Here is a 20,066-nt window from a genome sequence, read left to right on the forward strand (position 1 = left end):
GCCCACCGAATATCACACCACCTCTAGATCATATTACATTTGAGCTAATAAAGTATCTCCTGTTTTTAATGAGGAAGATACATTTATGTGTTAATAGCATTTAGCCCATCTGGTGATGATCCATTATGTTGTATTATGAATAATAAAGCACTGCTTTTCTGTCCTGGGTGTACGGCCAGCTGGCCCTGCACATCCAAATCATTTCTCCATATTTTCACCACTGGATAATGCTCCCTGTTGTCAAGTCAATCTGCAACAGCACTATCATTAAATATTCCGATGCCGTGGGGCATGTATGTTGGGAGAAGCAGTACATAAAAATATATTTTAATAGTTTCAATGATAACTGTTCAGTGTTTAGTACTTGGTGATTTGCTTTGCCTTAGATTATCTGATGTTTTTAAATGATTGTTTGGACTAGGCCAAGGTCACTCCCAAGCATTTTCGCACTGTACTTCAGGTCGTCATCCTGACGCAAGGTGAATTTTTATCCCAGTATTAACTATTCAACAGCATACTACTGTATGATATTTTAACATAATTTTTTCTCTTGCTTTATATTTATGACCCATTAGTATAAAAATTAGTTAAAAAACACATATTAACTTTCTGTATTTCCCTTTGAATGTTTTTCAAACAAATCAGGAGTTTCCTACATTTTAATTAGTGACATATATAAATATCTCGGGTATCATTTAGAAACATTCATGTGGGATCTAATATATTGACCTGGTCAATAATGTGACTAGTTTTGAAGCTTAACAGCTTCTCTTAGCTGCAATCACCCTGGATGTCAGCCGAGAGCGCTGCAGCCATTCTGGCACTCCCCCTGCTGCTGTGGAGGAGGCACTGCAGGAAGGTTCACACCTTCACACCCTCCTGCAGTTCGCTGTGTGTAAACAGCCATTAAGCATCACAGGGCCAGCTCACCAGAAGCTTCCGGGCCCCGTTCCCTGATCCAGCAACTGGCATCATCCAGTCCTTCTCATTCCCAGGGTTCCCTGTCCTCCTTTTCACTGGGTCACTGGGGTCTCCTATTCATAGTCGGCTCACTATTTTCCTACCCCTGGAAGTAAATGGGAAGCAGTTACCCAGAATAAACAGTGGGGTGACATTGCAAACCCCACTAGCAGTTTCCTGGAGAATGTCATGGAAACCCTGTGGCCATTTGAATCATTGAGTTGGCAGTGAGTACACACCCACGAGGACTGTAGTAACACATGACTCTGAGTAACTTTACAGACGTACACCTCACTCTAAATGAGGCTTTAAAACTACATGGATAAACTTCTTAGCATTCATTATCAGATATTGTTGTGAATATTCATGACTTATGGAATGCGTTAGTTGACATATATTCCTACTGAGAATTAATTGGTTACAGCACACAGGGCATCAGTTGTGCTGTTCTCTTAAACTCTAAAGTCAATTTTAATATTCCTCACAAAATGAGCTTAATGTAGTGCTCTTTCAAACGTTAAATATGAATTTTCATCTGAAGTCTTGTGTTACTGTGTGTCCTGGTATGATTTGGAAGTGAATCGTACATTTTATCTTCCACATTATAAGCCTATCGTAAGTGAAATAGTTAAGTGTTATACATACTGTACTAGCTGGGTCAAATATATTTTTAGATGTCTGGGGGTGTAAGTCATACGCGACAGAAGGGTTAGGGTAAGACAATATGGATTACATATTGATCTACTCAGTGGTTGTTTTTGCACAACTTTTGGCATTAGAAATGTTTTGTTAAGCTTGTCTTTGTGCCTTTTAAAACAGTCCAACAGTGACCTGTTTTAATGGACAACAAAGGTTAATCTTGTTTGAAAGTACTTTACTGTGCTCTTAGCGTTGTAAACACAGCTGTTGTAATACCTATTTTGGACAGTAGGGGGCACTCTAGATTAATTTACGTATATCCCAGCCTGCGATTCTTGCTCTCTGCCTCGAGTCTGTCACCGGCTCTTGATTAATACAATGTCACCTCATGCTTAAAGTACTTCTCCATCCGCCTCTATTATTCAATAAAGTGGCGCAACAGGATAAGAGTATCAAAAATTCCTGAAACGGAGTCTAATCTCTGAGCGGCGAAGACACGCTCATCGCTCACTTCACAGCGCAGCTAGCTAGTGAGGGGGAATTTAATGCACTGTCGACTCGGATGGGTGACTAAAAAAAAAACGGGGCACGTCCCCTCCAGCCCATACAAACCCCGAATCCCCACTCCCCGTGCTCCCGTGCTGTCTGGTCCCAGCAGAACCGTCCGTGTTAATGAAAGTCCACGATAACGGGCGACGTATCGATTGCTCCTCTGATTTAGGATAATGATGCATTCGGGATGCCGCAAATGAGTTATGGATGCCAGAGGAGGTGGAGAAGAGCTCAGGTGAGTCTCTCCATCCTCACGACCATCGGTGTGCAGTAAACAGCACACAGACATTTCCTTACCTGTCAAGAAGGAGGGCCAAGCACGCAACTCTGCAAGGCAGAGGACAGATGTCAGCCGTGATGACTGTGCTCCTATACAACGTATTATTAACAAAACCACGCACGGGGCCGCTAACACCCATGCATGTCACTGTCACACTAACCAGGAGCGAGACCAGGGTTTTCTCAAGCCACCTGCAGGATCTGAATTGGAGGGGACATGAGTCAGCATGGAATCTGGGCTGTCTACATCTCACCCCGCTTGGTCGATTAACAGTCCTTCTTCTTTAACAGAACCGCCGCTACCTGACAAGGAACATGAGCCTGGCAATGAGATCCAGCTAGTGTAAGTCGCGGTGTGGAATGAGCCCTGGCCGAACAACAAACCGCTCTCCGATGTCAGAGATTCGGGGAGAGCGCCTCCTGGGACATGCTGGGACATCGACAGGGGGCTCCGAGCTCTGCGACACGCCATCTGATGTTAGGCTGGAGCTTATTGCCTTTCCTGGGACATCGATTTACGGGTCAATGCCGCCAGTGGAAGCACCAATACTGCAGCGCTCTCTGGGAAAACACGAGAGGCGTCGTTTCCCTGCGTCTTGCAGGGTGTTTGGCAGATGATGCCAAGGCGCGTTTTCATTACGGGTGGACAGTCAGCTGTTATCAAGAATGACAGGAGGTGAATATGGGTTGGAAATCTCTTGCTGTAATCAGAAGGTTGTCGGTTCAAATCCCATGGTTGGTTGAGTGATTTTGTCTTTGGATCTTTGAGCAAGGCCCTTAACCCCCCAATTGGTCCGGGGGCCATCTGACCCTGCTTTCTAAAAATGCACCTCACTTTAGATAAAAGCTTTTTCTAGAAAAAAAATGGTTTGAAATTAAATATATTTAACAGAGAGATGAAAGGATCCATGGAGGAATAGTGGATGCCCATATTGCCTAATGCATCCAAGGTTGGGGATTTGCACCCCCCCTCTGTTGTCGCCAGCCGTCCAAAGAGAGGAGAGTTGGTGTCTCTAAATTACCTATATTGTGAGTGTATGATAACTACGATTGGCTCCAGCCCTCCTTTATGACCTTATTGAACATAAGTGATTTGATGATGAATGGATGAGAAGAGGCATTTTTGTTACATTCCACACAGTGCAAATAATGATCAAATAAAAGGGTTCATTAAATGTATCTATATGTGACGTATATAGGTGTGGAATATAGGTCATATACATGCTTGTTGTGTTTGTGTTCTACCATAGTAATGATCTGTAAGGGATGTTGAGGGCTAAGCTCAATGGGAATACACATAACTGTGGGACAGATGCTGATTTTAAAAAGCAGAAGCAGAGAGTCTTAGATGTGATACAGAGGCTGCTGCAGGTCAGGTGTGGACTGTCACCTCTCTGCTGGGTAAGAATAAGCCCCCCCAACCCCCTTCCCCACAACCGATTCTCCCCCCTAAATGCTCTTCTGTCAGCTTCAACATTCAGTCCGGCTGTCATTTCTGTCTTTCCGCTGCCTGCAGCCGAGAAGCGGCAGAGACCAATTAGAATAATCCCCACATATGCATGTGCCCGACAGCTTGGCGGCTTGATGTCTCGATTCGGAGAGTCGCAAAGCTCGGCACGGAGACACAGAGACAAAAGCGAGGGCTCCAAGTCGCTGCTCCGACAGCAGCCTGAATAGGATCTCAGCTTTTGTTGGAGCATGGGAAGTCTTCGCTCTGTGCTCCCTGGAGGAGGAGATGGATAAACTAAATTATGTGTGGGCCAAGTCACTGAGGGGTGGGGCCAATAAGGGGGTGGGGCTGCCCATTTGCCCTGAGTGATGTCAATCATCAGATCATCTATCCATCCATCCATTTTCCAAACCGCTTATTCTACTGGGTCGTGGGGGGTCCAGAGTCTATCCCGGAAGCAATGGGCATGAGGCAGCGAACAACCCAGGATGGGGGACCAGCCCATCGCAGGGCACACTCACCCATACACTCCTACGGGCAATTTAGGAGGTCCAGTTAACCTCAGCATGTTTTTGGACTGTGGGGGAAGCCGGAGTACCCGGAGGAAACCCCACAATGACATGGGGAGAACATGCAAACTCCACACATATGTAACCCACGCGGAGATTCGAACCTGGGTCCCAGAGGTGTGAGGCAACAGTGCTAACCACTGCACCACCATGCCGCCCCTAATCCATACATAAGGTATGGAAATATGTTTTTTCAAAGTAATAGCCTTTGAGTTTTCTCTGGTTACTGTTACCTGCTGGTACTGTCTTTTTATTCTGGACATCGTCGGATAACTGGGATGAATGCCTGGAAGTGTTGGGATACTGATGGGAGATGGACACAAACAGGACAGATTTCTTCATGTTTTGCTCGCTATCTGTGCTGCGATTTCGCCATCGATATCCATTAAGGCAAGAGGAATGGAATGGGATTTCAACGGCATCATGGAATGGCGGAGAGGGACAGCAGCAAGCTGAAAACATTAATGCCTGTAGGAACGAGGCTGACGCACGGAAGATCAGCTAATCTGCAGGTTGTTTTCGATTGTGACATCATAAGAAGAGGAATTCCATTCCGAGCTTCACAGACACCGGTTTTTTGATTAATTGTCTATCAATGGTGTCTATAGTACTCTGCATTCAGGCAGTGGTGTCCATAAGAGGCTGCAGGGGGCGTGTCTTTTCTGAGCTTACTGAATGGCCCATTGTCGTTTGTCGAGGCTTCCCGCCATTGGCTGCCCTACAGGGTGTCCTCATTCCATTAGAGCGGGGAGAGCCGATTAACACAATGTACCTCCCACTTTTCCAAAGTCATTTAGTGTGACTTCCAGACCATTCTCTGGGGTTATTTAGTGGTGATGGTGAGGAGTATGGGGGTGTGTGTGTGGGGGAGGGGTGGAGTAGAGTTGACAAAGGAACAGCGACGGAAAAAGTCGATGGAACTTTATGGGGTGCGTCACACATCAGCACCTCAGCGAACCTGGGCCATACCTGGGGGGGTGGGGGGTGCCGACAAAGGTGGAGGCCTTGTGGGGACCTTGGGCAGCAGTCTGGACACAGAGAGAATAACAATCAGCATGAACAGCACAGGAGTCATTGAGGTATTGAGGTATGCTGGTGTAAGAGGCAGGAGTTAATAGAAAAGCTGGTGGAGTCGGGGGTGCAAGGGGGGGTGGGGGGGCACAGAAAGCAAGGCTCTTCTTTCTATTTCTCTGTAAGAAAAAAAGCCTTGGACACCATTACCCAATTCCCTACAGGCCTCTCATGGTGTGCTGGGTGATGGCAGTTTTACGACAGGCGTCCCTAAGTTTTGACAATACAGAGCTGGGGAGGGGGGGGGCAGCCATTTTGGAGAGTCAGGGGCTATTACTCACCTTCGTTCTGAAACTCCGAAGATATATTTGGAGAGGGGAGTTATTTAAAAAAATCTCATCCAGCTTTTCGATCCCCCAGTAAAACTAAGATTACTACGAGACGGAGATGGCACTTACTTTCTCGACACTACATTTCCAAAGATGGGAGGGATTTAAAAATATTCCTCTGTCGGACCCAGAGATATCACATCACCATTACTACAAATGCTTGTAGACTGCAAATGAGATCCAAAGACCCCCCCCCCCCCACCCCCAGTATCTCATCTTAGACTCTCAGTGACTTATAGTGTTTTCTAATTCTTCCAATGCTTAATCTTTTAATCTTTTAGTCTTTTCTTTTAAATGCAGTTTAATCCTACAATAGCAATTCTAGTAGTTTTTTTTTTCCTCCCAGGGGAAATTAAACAGAAAAACATTTTAAAGTTAATTGTTTCTTTAGTTATATTTGGAAATATTGAAATCAATGGGTTTGCTGTGAGATTTACTGAAATGATGCCCGGAGATTTAAAAAAAAAAAAAAAAACATATAAAAAGTAAATATATAACAGTCTCTCTTTAATACTGTAATACTGCAGGATATGGGCCCAAGCTTGATTACACCCCCCCCCAAGGTGTGGAGATCATATGTTCTCGTTCTCCGTGTTTGTATGTGTAGGTCTCCTGGTGTTTTACTTTCCCCTGAAGTGCAAGAGAAACAGATGTGTGTGAAGGTGTGCCCCCCCCCCCCCCCCCCCCCCCCGATGGCGGGGAATCCCCCTGCTCCCCCCTAGGCTGCCTGGAACAGGCCCTGGGCTCAACATGACTCCACACTGTATAAAAGGTCCTGGAAGATGGATGGATGGCTGAATGATTACAGAGACCTGTCAGATAAAGGCCACGCATGTCAGCAACATGAGAAATATGACACTGACACGTCGGCGACTTAATCAGGCGCAGTGAGCTTTAGTTGACAAAATATAATAGTTAAAGCAGAATGGGATGAACAGTTAAAGCACAAACACTGACATTTCAGATCCTAATATGTGCAGATTGGTGACACTTTATGTGAAACCCAGCGTCTTGCAGTGCCTGATGGAGCATGATTGGAGCAAATCTTCAGGGAAAACATCAATTTATTTTTTTCTTTGCTCCAGTGACTGGCAAAGTGTCCAACCTTTGCATCTTTTAGACATCCATCCATCCATCCATCCATCCATCCATCCATCCATCCATCCATCCATCCATCCATCCATCCATCCATCCATCCATCCATCTTCTATATATTATAATCAAGTGCTGAATCGTGATTAGCCTATAGTGCTTATCTCTCCATACACAAAATAGGAAACTCAGAGATGCCTGTTCACCCAATCTCGTGTCTTGGGAATGTGGGCGGTACTTAAGGGGACCTGCAGGAATACTTGGAGAGCATGTGAAGCATGTGGCCGTCGTTAGGTCCGATCACTTGGGGCAATAGCACACACATGCACAGATACACACACAGACACAGGCAGACATGCATGTACACATACACACAGACACAGGCAGACACGCATGTACATATACACACAGACACAGGCAGACATGCATGTACACATACACACAGACACAGGCAGACACGCATGTACATATACACACAGACACAGGCAGACAAGCATGTACATAAACACACACACACACAAATGCACATTGCACATCACTGAGCCAAACCTTTAACACACGTTTGCGCATATATTTTAATACAAGCTATTAGGAGCTACAGTAACAAGCACAGCTAAAATAGAGGAGCACATATTTATGCTGCCGATAGAACAACTGACAGAATTACCGTATTTCAGCCAGCTACAGTGATAACTCTGCACACCTCCAAGAGCGTCTCCCTGCTCCATAAATACAGCTTTCCGCTAATGAAAAAGGCACAGCCACAAGTCACCAAAGCAGGCAAACCGCAGCAGCTTACGTGGACAAGAAAGGGAGCCATCTTTCCATATTTTACGGAAATGGTGCTGTTTACTGCAAGCCCCAAGGAAGCCGCAGTTTGGTTCTGGGCCAATGTGTTTTGGCAGAGATGGTATCCTTTCCAGTTTGCACCAAAATTCGCATTTATGACAGAAACACGGTGGTTTGCGTGGCTGCTAAAGGATGAGAATATGGATAAATTAAGCAAAATAAACAAAGGTGAATCATTTTCTCTCTTTCTTGGTATTCTCTCCATTTCTTATTATAAAACGGTCAGATGCTGACAGAGGTGCAGCAGAGGTGTAAATATCCAAACAGATTCGGGCGGGATAAAGTCTCACCAGAGCCCTTGAAGACAATTATAGGGAAAATTATACATAAAACATTTGGTCACAGGGCCCAGAATTCCTAGCTACACCCTTGGGTACTGATGACTATATGCCTGTATATAACTGTGAGTACCTCACAGTCCAATTGCGTCAATGCGCTAATGAGTCCTCCAATCAGACTGAGTCACGAGGGAGTCTCTCGACTCTGATCTTGAGGAGCACATAAGCTTCAGACCAAGGGGGTGGTGTGCACCACGTTAGGGTCAGAGGGCAGCGAGTTACCACCCGACTCATGACCAAGAGAAGCTGCAGGTTCAAATTATAACACAGATCTGCTTCAATAAATAATCACCTTTTATAAAAACAAATTCCCCTGACACGGCATGCGACCGAGATGTGGCCTTCCACGGCCTAGGACTACAGGGTTACTGTAAATACACAGCTCTGTGTCTGTGTCCGAGAGCACATGCCAAACTGCAGTTATAATAGATAATGTATTTGTGTTAAATATGTAAACAACATTTATATTGTTTGTGCTGTAAACACCAGGAGTGACACTAAATTAAGAGGTTAGCACAGAGAGGGAGATCTTGCAGGAGGACAAATAAATTAAGCTTCAGAGTGTGTGACACCAATAACCTCCAGCCAGGCTGCTCTCGCCGGACGGTGACTGGGGGGTCACGCGTGATTACGCCCGTCTGGTCCTCTCGCCATCCTGGGCACCGCCACTCGGCTTCAGGGGGCTGTACGGCGGGATCTCAGCATCTTTGCTGTCTGGCGCTGCTCTTTAGTGATGTTGGCGAGGCTACAAAATGCTTTGACAACCAAACATGGTTCGTCACTCTGTCTGCCGTCGCCCACGGCAACGTTTCGAAGGTCAACGGGGGGCAGAACATTTTTACTACTTTTGCAGTTTCGATTGCGAGGTTTTGTTTTTTTCTGGAATGTGACGTAATGAGTGTCACACTACCAATCAATAATATAAAATCTAAAACGTAAACTGTGAACTGTTGTAAAATATTTGCAATATTTAATTGAGGGATATGCTAATCTCATCAAGGGAGGTGCATTCAGCTTCTACAGCAGGGGTGATTCTATGGGTGGAAGGAGCAAAACTCATACAGAGGGGAAAACCTTATCATTAGGCTAATAACCTGATTTGATTCACTGAATGACAGGAGATGGGCACCACACGGACCAATCAGCTTTCAGCTGGGGCAAGTGTCCCTGTGGCCCCACCCCTGTATATGCTCTCGATCTAACTGTAGGAATGTTTTTAATTAACAATCAAAATTTAAAAAATTGCTGATATTAAAACATTCCCTCGCAGTACATCCACAGGAAGGTATTTCCGGGAAGAAATTTAAATGTGAAACATAAGCAAATATCTTCATTTTCCAGGGGCTACACATGGTAGATTGGGAAATTAGCTCAACAGTTCATTGTGGGAGATAGTTTAAGGCTTGTAATGAGGGGGGCCTTGCAGCCGTTACACATTTCTGCTAGTAGATTATTTTGGGGGGGGGGGGGGGAGTGCTGCTGTATAGACGTTTGTAAGCAAATTCCCACAATCCCCTGGGAGCTCAGAGCTCAGATCCTCTAATTAGACTTTCCCATCAGCCAAGACTCCTCTTTATCCCCTTAATTACCAATGTAAACAAACTACATTACAGTAATACTGAGAGCGCAGATGCTGCATTAAAACAGCGAAAAAATGAACGCGTGCCGGCAGTTTTTTCCCTCAGATGTAAAATTCATTTTCAGACTCCAATTTTCTGCTTAATATCGTGGGAGCACAAGCCATCAGCAGGAAGCCTGCCCATCAAGGTCCTTGGAGTTTGTCTGGCCTGGGGGCAGTCAGGCCTGATCCAGGGATGGAAGACGCCGGCCACTGGGTACAGGGAGAGAAACAACCGGGTGACTTTGGGGTCTTAACAACAAGAGGGCACACTAACATTAACAGTGTATATGAGATTCTGAGTGATTAATAATAATAATAATAATAATAATAATAATAATAATAATAATAAGGAGGAGGGCATCAAAGAGACCAATAACCACACAAATACTTAGTAGTAACTAAGTATTTACTTTTGCAGTACAAATTATGAACAAATATAGTAGCTACTTACAGTAAAAGTACATAGTACAGCAGTACTTACTGTAAAAGGTGCATCATGATTCATTAATGATGAAGGAACATGAGATCAGTATTTCACTTCTTTTATTCATTACTTGTTCCTTAAGTTTAGTAGTTTCTTTGCTAGTTCACTAAGATGTACGACACAGCAACAAATGTAGTCAATGCTTGGAATGTATATAAAGCCAATATCAGCTTGCTGGCTGGATTTGCCCTCCCCAACATGGAAAACCCCTAAACCGGACTGTGGAAGGGCCGTGGCCAGCCGAGGGAATGTGAGGGATATACAGCACCGTCGTGAATGACAGACGTGACAAGAACAGGGCAGCAGATAGGATGGAGGCTGAGGACAAGTGCCTGCAAGCTGAAGACAGCTCGGCCAATTTCCCCCAGGTCCTAGAGCCGGACGCCTAGGCCGGGCCCAAAAGCGTAATCGCTCCCGTGAAGCATCCAGCTGTAAAACATCGGAAAGTTGCTTTAGATGAAGGCTAAGCAATTAGAGAACGCTGTGTCTGGTCATCCATCTCCCGTCTCCATGGCTCCCTGAAGCTGGATGATGCATTAGCAAAATACTAATTGTAGCAGAACATCACACATATCACACAAAGCCATGCAAGGATTAAGGTTTCCGCTGGCAGAGGAGCTGAGATGTCCGAATGAGGCGTGAGCTGTCCTGTCCTTTGATGGGGGGGGGGGGGGGGCGATCTGTCAGACATAACATCTTTAGTAATGAGATTATACCTCGTTATGAATTGAAACACAGCAAAAAAAAAAAAAAAAAGCTTCTTTCAGGCAATCCTCAGAAGCCTGAGCTCATCTGGGGGGGCTGGTAGTTTGGTGGATGAGTGTGGAAACTCGTGTTCAATTAAATTAAATTCAATTCAATTCAATTCAATTCAATTTCAATTAATTTTTATATAGCGCCTTTCACAACCGACATGCCCTAAGGCACTTTACATGACTGTGTTGTGATACATTATTAACATCATTAAGACAGAATAATACAAAAACAGGGGAAAGGAAAGACAAAGAAAAGAAAAAAAAGAAAGCTGGATAGTATGGAGAAAAGGAAACCTCTGGGGGTCCAAGGTCAACTGGCTGCCCAACCCCCCCCGGGCGTGCTAACATTATAGGAAAAGAAAGAGTGGGCTTGCTTGCTAAAAGTCAAGGTCAAAGCCAAAGTCCATCAATGAGAGAGTTCTTCACGACGGCCTGTGTAGGGTACAGATTGTATTCTGCAGCCATGATGTTACAGTGTGTCACGTCCATGATGTCACCCTTCTATGAGACTCCAGCTCAGATGGTGCCCAACCCGGACAGGTGAGAAGGAAAGCAGAGAGCATGGGTGGTCAGAACATGCACAGATACATTAATGGATGAGCGTAATACTGAAAATGACATGAACAGCAGCAGCAGCCATAGTTAGGCTGTGCTATGTGTTAGGTTGTAGGTACGCTAAAATGGTTCAGATTTAAAGACTGAGATAGATTCGGCATCCTGAACATAGGTTGGTAAACCATTCTATAATATAGGGACCCTGTATCAGAATGCTTTACTGACCACTATCACTTTATTTATATGTGTAACGACAAGGAAACCTGCATTCTGTGATCTGAGTGGACAATACAGCTTGTAAACCAAACTAGGTAGGCAGATGCTAGACCTAGTGCCTTACATCTTAGCAAGAGAACTGTGAAGTCAGTCCTGAACCTAACAGGAAGTCAATGCAGGGAACTAAGAGCTCCTGCTGTTGTACCTTTAAACATCTTAGCTTGAATGAAGTACCCATCCATCTTGTAAACTCTTATCCAGAGAAGGACCTGGGGCATGTTCCAGGCAGCAAATTCAGGGCTGTGGTGGGGCGGGGCCTAGCTCAGGGCTGGGCTGGGGTACAGCTTAGAAGGAATGCCCGTTAGCCTGCATCACCTCAGGGACATAACCAGCTGGATAAAATGAGGGGGGGGGGGGGTAGGCAAAGCTGAATCTGTGAGCGGCTTTGGACCTCTGGCAGCAGTAGGGAGATCACAGGGGGAAGCGGAGTGGCACAGGCTCATTAGTGAGCTGAGAATGGGGCTGAGGTGGAATGGAGAGTAGGCTGGGGGGGGGGGGGGGGGAGTGGGCAACATGGCTGACCTTCCATCACCGAGAGAGAGCAGATGCTATCAGAAAGAAAGAGAGGAAAGAAGGAGGAAACCCAGGGGAGCCAAAATGATGGATAAAAAACTAGAAGTGAGACCATTTTTCAGGTTAATGCTGGGCAGCTCGTCACATGGACCTCCTCGCGTGTGAAGGACGATCGGGGAGGGGGGGGGTTTGTAAACCTGCCTTCTATGGAGCTAGCTGGTGTGGGGGCGTGGGGGGAGGAGCAGAACTTAGCAGCCTGGGTTTATTCCTCAACGACGAAGCTGTTCGTCTGGGAAACAAACACCAACGCTCCCAGACAAAAGCTTATTTGAGAATGAGGATGTTTTATCTTCCATAGACAAAGTCTGCTGCTGCTCCAGACTCTCATCTGTAGCTGCGAGATGGTCTCCTCTGAGCACATCTGATGTGGGATCCTGTGCTCCTGTGGAAGAACAGATGTGGCTGATTGGACCCCTTTTACGGGCACTGCCATTTGCTCATCAGTGGGCTTCCTGACCAACACCTGGGACAGTGGCACCAGGGAGCAATAGTCACACCTGCCCTGGGAGCTGTGACAGCACTTGTCCAGTTACATAACTCATACTTGGGCAAAAGCAGACCTTGCCCACAGCTCCAGGGCATCTTACCTCCATCTTGCACCTGTAGGTACCATCTGACTTCAGACAAACAAACAAAGAAATATAGCTCATGCAATGTCAGGATCCTCATTTTCATAAAATAGATGCTTGATATCCAAAATCAAGGGGAAGGGTAAGTAGGAGATCAGAGTCGCAGAAATGGTGGATAACCCACAAACAATGTCTGGTGGTCTACAAAAAATGGCTGGTGATCTACAAATAATGCCTGGGGGATAACCCACAAACAATATCTGGTGGTCAACAAACAATGTCTGGTGGTCTACAAACAATGTCTGGGGGATAACCCACAAACAATATCTGGTGGTCTACAAACAATGGCTTGTGGTCTACAAACAATGTTTCTTATGCTCCTTATTAGCCTTCAGATGTCACAAAAAGTTCAAATACAGCTGAAGTCCAATTTATTCTCCCGAGAACCAAATCCAGCTTCCCCCGGCCACTTAACATAGACATCCTTTTATCCATGAATTATCCATGCTGTTTATGTTATGACTTTTGTAGACACAAATGGAATGAAAATTTTCAAATTTCCTGTCTTTAGGTCAATAGCATTCTCATAATAAATAACAACAAAAAATGGACTGAGGGAGTTTTAGAAATTTGATATTTAAATGGAAATTATTTCCTGATTTCCCGAATGCTAATAGTGACAAAATGTATGTTTTCATACAAAATTAATAAATAAATGAATCTGCATACCTAAGATGCAGAGGGCCTCATTGCATAATTAAAGGGGGTGTTCCTGCCAGAAAGTAAGCTTGAGCCTGGCAGTGTGCCACTGTGCCCTTGTCCCCACACCCCCCAACACAAAGAAATGACGTGCATACCTTGGCACAAACCGGTACACTCTCTGCGGACTGGGACGTTCACTCTGCTTGGAGGGGAAATGTGCCGAACAGAACGTGATGTGAGAACCTCCTAGTGTGCTGTGATCTCGCAGGGCCAGAGAGCAGGCCGTACCAACACGCAAGTTTAGATGGGGGGGGGGGGGCAGACAATCCATTTTAATGCAATCTGTACTAAATCCAAAATCGATCTATGTTTAAATGTTTAAATCTGCAGGAATTCTCTGTGGGGTGCAGTACAGCAGCGATGTGCGTAGACTTTTCAAGGGGCAGGGGGTGTGGCTGACCAGTCGTTTTTGCCGTGGGGGGGGACTTGATAAATTGTCAGGATTGGGGTTGGAAGATCTTTTGTGATTGCAGTTTATAAAAAATGGGCACTTAGAAATGGGGGGGGGGGGGGGGGGCGGGTGGACAGTTTCATTTATTCAGGTGAAATGGGCTGGTGCTGAGCCCCCCCCCCCTCCAGACACACACACACCTGGTGTAGAGGCTAATTGGGGAGCAACTTCCCCCCTCCCCCCCCCCAGAGCTGTGGGTTTGTTCCGCGCGTGGAGATCTTCGAGTCCCATAGACAATTGAGTGCCAACAACAATTACACATACTTCAGGTATCTCTAAGCCGTGTTTTGCATGTGTGAGCAGTTATGGAAAATAGATGTAGCTCTTTTTGCCGGAATGTTCTATTTCTGTAAGCACACAGTTGCCACATATGGTAGCCCTATGCTAATCCTCTGACATCGTCATGATGTCACATATCCTTGTGTATCAGTCTGTGGAAAACACCGTCCGTCGTTTCCCAAGCGCATGGTACGATTACGTACCATGAAATGGATTCATTACTGCATGAGTGGTATTGCAGTTTAAAACAAATTTTAATGGCCGTCAATAAACAAACGAGCAACTCAGCATCAGCAGCCGGCCTCCCGCCATCTGCGGAGCTTCACACAGGCCTTAAGCAGGTGTGAAATTAATTCTCTGCAAAACCAGTTCTCATCTGGTGCAGCCAGCAGAGTGCATTTATATCTTTTATTCTCATGAAAAAATGCTCCCTTTGTAGGTAGCTTACACTGCTGCTGGGTTTGAACCCCCTGCTCTGCGTGTGTTGAGTTTGCATATTATCTTTGTCCTGTGTGGCTTTTCTCCCATAAGTCCATAGACATGCCGACAGACAAACTGGTGTCTCTAAACTGCACACAGCAGGGCTGCCAACTCCGGCCAGCTGGCTGGCGTGAGATTTTCGAGACAAGTCTGCACACGTGTGTACGGGTATGTAACAGTTTTATTACCTTGCAAATAGTCTGAAGAGTTTGCAAACTACCACGACGCCTTCGATGTAGCCAATTTTGGGTTTAAAATGTAATAATGTACATTTCTTGCATGAGCGTGAGAGTCTGAAAGTGTGAAGGTCACACCAGATGTGTGAGAGCTGGCAACCCTGACATAGTGTATAATAGTACAATAGTGTCCTGTGATGGACCCCAGACTCATACCCTATGCTGTCTGGGATAGTCTCCAGATCTCCCATGATTGATGAATATCTTCTTTTTGTCTGACGTTCTAACTTCTTTTTTACCAATTTTAGCTTCATAAGCACAAAAAAGAAAATCCCTAACTTACCTGCCAAGTAAGTGTGTAGCTCCGCTTAGCTATTCAGCACGACACAGAAGCATTCATAACAGGTGTCATAAAAAAATGTTCTTTTTTCTTCCACTTCTTACAAAAGGTAATCGCTGCTTCAATGAACCAAGGTCCAGAGGTTCATAATGATGTTTAATAATGTGTCGTGCACCTGTTGTTTATTGTCTGTCGCGGCAAAGCTCAGAGGATGCCCACAATCCCTAAGCCCACTAATGTCGGTTTCACCTCATTACACAGACTCCATATTGCATAGCGGCGATTCTCTGAGCTTTCGTTTATTCAGAGAATGTCATCTCACAGTCAGACTTGTTTGGGAGAAGGTCAAGTAGACTTGACAAATCTTCACCTTCACACGTGACACGGTATGTCCAATAAGTTCCTCCTCCATCGTCTAAGGCCAAGAAGATGTTTGATGCTCTTCCAGACGAAGATACTGAGCAGTTGTTCTGAACCGGATCTCATAGAGGGAGCAGGTGGGATGGTGGCAAAAGTGGAAATCCAGGTCTGAACTCCGATCAGCCACTTCCCAAAATGCCAGCATCTTGGAGCACATCTCTCCGGGAAGGCATAGGTGTGTCCCGAAGCCTCGATCCTGCCTCTTTCTTTTCCTCAATTCACAGATATTATTAGGAAATTTGTGACTGTTCCATTTTCGAAGGTCAAAAGCTTTTTCCTTTATTTCTTTTGTCCTGCGTTTAATTTTAATCGTCTCCTTTATTTCCCCTAAACTCCGCCATGTCGTTATAACGGTGTAATAATTCACCAGTGCCGCAGTCGGCTTGGAACAGATGAGGATGTGTGCCTGACATCTCAATCCCTGAACCTCCGCTGCCTTTAAACTCTTTCTGGAACGTTCCCTCCTTGTAATGAGCAGAGCAGGTGGTGTAAACAGATTTGAACAATGAAAAATGTACAAGTCTGGGCCATGCTGTCCTCTTGCTTTATTGCGAGCAGATGGTAAGTACATGATAAGCGTGTTCAAAGGACAGCCAGTGGTTATGGAAATTAGATTTTTTTTCTTACTTTATTTGAGGTCTGAAGGTCTCCAGAATCATGTAGGAAAAAAAATACATTTTCTAAAAATGAGGCGAAGCACATGCTGAAATTTCTGAGGCACTCCTGGTAACTGCAACAAAATACACATAGAAGATGCATTCGGTACGTATCGGGTCCTTTTGTCAAAATAAACCAAAATCATTTCTGCCTTTTACCTTCCTGAGTAGAGAAAGGCTCACCACTGCTGAAATGTTGCCAATCTGCTACAGATTCAACACAAAAGCCTCACAAATTCTCCTCCAGTGAGAATCCAGTGTAGTTCACAATGTCAAACAGGGAGGTCGTCAAGCAACACAAATATGTCCAAGCTGGGTCAGCTGATTACCTGCCAATGTTAACTTCACTGTAAACAACCCATAACCACTGTTCAGACTCTTTATTGAGGCTAACATGACAGGAGAACATTCTAGAACCAACACTGAACATGCTTTGGACAAGAATAACCAGGGGATCTTTGCAATGCATTGAAGTATAAGAACTTATTAGGAATTTCAATATATTGTGTACGACAGAATTAATTTTGATGCTAATTATGATCTATATGAAAATACTTTGACACAAAGGCTGTCCCCAGTGATACTGCTACACCAGAGTATAGGTCGACTGGAAAGTGAGGCCTATAGAGGGGTGAATCTAGGATTTTTTAGGGTGGAGGGCATACGAGGGGCCTAAATTCATACAAAGGAGCGATACTATCATTAGCTAATGGCATGTGTTAGAACTGGTGATTGACAGGGGAGAGGGGACTGCGGGGGCCAATCAGCTTTCAGCTGGGGCCTGTACCCCTGTAGCCCCGCCCCTGCATGACCTTGAGCCAGTGGCTTTGTGGGTCTCCTGTAAGGTAGATAAATCATTTCCTTACCTTCTCGCCGCTTAGTTAAAAAAAGTCATCACCAGGTGTTCATGATTTTTTTAACGATCATAAAAGGGGGGAGGGGTTTATGAAAACCTCCATTGTTCCTTCATGGATGAAGCTGGGACCTGAATACAACAACAACAAATTTATTTTTGTATAGCGCAGTATCACAACATTACATCGTCTCAAAGCGCTTTACAGCATCCACACCCAAAGCCCCCAGTGAGTAAGCCAAAGGCGGCAGTGGCAAGGAAAAACTCCCAAGAAGGAAGAAAGGACCAGACTCAAAGGGGGAGCCCATCCTCCAGGGGCCGGCAGGGAGACAATACAAACCGATGTAGTCTTAGCTTGGAATTCCTAGGGAACTGAGATTGGCTGTTGAATTTGACAGCAAAGAAACGATGGATCTAAAGAGTGCCGATGGCAAGCTAGATGCTTATTCTAGAATTGAACAGAAACCTTTAATAAGCCAAGGCCAATTTGTGTTTGCAGCCAGTGTTGTGTTTAAGGACATGAAATGTCTATTGGGTGGAGATGGTTACGTATTAGCGGCAATGCTATCAGCCTCCAGGCTGCGGATCTCGGATGTCAGGCAGCTTCGGTACCCGCAACCAGCGTCCCTCGTTTCCTACAGATGTTCCCACGGAAACCCAGCTCCTCGGCAAAGAGCATGAGTGTGTGTGTCGATCGCCAGAAAGATGCACGAGCTTTGCTAACAAGCCCCCGGGATTCATACTAGGCATGAAGCCTCCCTGGCGAGGCCATGATCTGTGTGCGTTACTGCGAACATCTCCCTGCAGCTGCCTTCATACATCTTCATAAACTCCAAAGTCTGTCACGTGTGTCGCTGCTTTTGAAACATTGATTTAGTGTTTATTTAAGGAGCAAGCTGGTCTCCATAGTTGAAGACACTGGAAGAGTCAGTAACCGTGACCGAAAGTCAGGGCTGATGGCTCAGAGAGGAATGACAAGGAAGGATGAGGAGGGGGCCACACATCAGCTTTGGGGGGGGGGGGGGGGCAGCAATTACACTTGCCCTCAGAGCCCCATGGGTGAGGGGGTATGGAGACCACCCACACCCACTCCTCCCTGTCCGCTCTACAATGCTGTCGGTGGTGCGTCAATCCTTCAAATGACTCACCAGCAGGGCGGCGCTGGGGTGCTGGCAGGGGCTTGAGCATCTCGGTCACGGACGCACAGGGTCACGGCGCATAGCTGCCGTGGGTGAAAAATGAGGCAGCAAGAAAATGGAGAGGGAGAGGGGAGACGGTGGAGGAGGAGGAACAGCAGCAGCAAGACGTGAGAATCCACAGCCAGCTCCCTCCCATTAACCACCCACCCCCCCCCCCCCCCCCCCCCCCCCCCCACGCGACATTCCTGGCATCCAGCTCGCACCGACAGCACCGCACCAGCCAAGCATGTGAACAATACTGACCATTTACCAGATTGGCTCTGCGGTGACAGTTACTGTCTGCGTCTCCTGGGAGATCCGTTGCTGTAGGTCCCACACAGACTGGCATCCCTCATAAGTTTAAGCAGCCCTGTCCTCTGCTAATAAACATAAAACTCATTTTTTTGAGCTGCATTTCCATTTTATCCAAATCGATGGTCAAGTGAAAAAGTAGGATCATTCTTTGGGGCAACTGGGGTTAAGGATCTGGGGTTAAGGACGTCACTCTGCCGGCCGACGGAATTAAATCACTGACCAGATCTGGCAGCCATGCCCAGGGTAAATCAGTAAACAGACCGTACTGCATCCCAGTGTACACAGGAGATAAAGTGAATCCCAGTTTATTCGATCAAATCTGCAGTAATAACAGCTGCAGGACATGCTTTTACAATGGGCACTGAGTGACAGACAGAAAACAGGAAGTGCTTTTATTTACAAACATTCCCATCGAGCCAGACACATCGAATGCACTAATGGAGACATTTACCCATGTGATGCCAGATCCGGTGGTGCGGGGGGGTCATTAAGCTAACAGAGTCACACGCCATATAGGTGGAGGACACACAGGAATAGGGAACCGTGCTTTTGGTCATTATAAGCAGAAAAAGACACCATTTCATTTGACGTCTTCATCTGTTCCCTTCTTCTTTTCCTGTTTCACAGATAGGGGTGGTTCCCCCAAGACCCCCCCCCTCCCCCCGCCCACAAATTCCCTGGCAGTGATGTGTGGCTGCGAACTGGACGGGACAGAAATCTGATTAAAATTAGAACGTGTGTTTAAAAAAATGGGTCCCTTACGTTTATAAAAAGAATGCCGCTGTGAGAAATCTTTTCTAGCAAATCAGCAGAGCAGTACTGACATCATCACGCTGCGTGATAGTGGCCGGGGTCTATGATTGGAGGAGTCGAAAATGAGCAAGGAAACGCTATGACGACTTAAACCTCACGCCGTCTCACGTGTCACCCCCAAGAACCCCCCACCACCCCCCTTTTCCCGGGACACATCTGACCGGAGGAGATTTCCTGTCACAGCTCTCAAATTGCCCCCACCCCCCCGGTATAAAAAACAACGTCAAGGTCACGCCCAGGAGACTATTAACAGAGGTTAACGTCAAAATAGCGTGAAAATATTGCACATTCACTACTTGAATATTCTGGTGGAGGACAAATTTAATTTGCTAGAGTACCGAAGTGTCACGTGACATCCTGGACAGACGCGAGTGCTCAATCA

The sequence above is a fragment of the Brienomyrus brachyistius genome, chromosome 10 (genome assembly GCF_023856365.1).
Source record: "Brienomyrus brachyistius isolate T26 chromosome 10, BBRACH_0.4, whole genome shotgun sequence".
Classification (NCBI taxonomy): Eukaryota; Metazoa; Chordata; class Actinopteri; order Osteoglossiformes; family Mormyridae; genus Brienomyrus; species Brienomyrus brachyistius.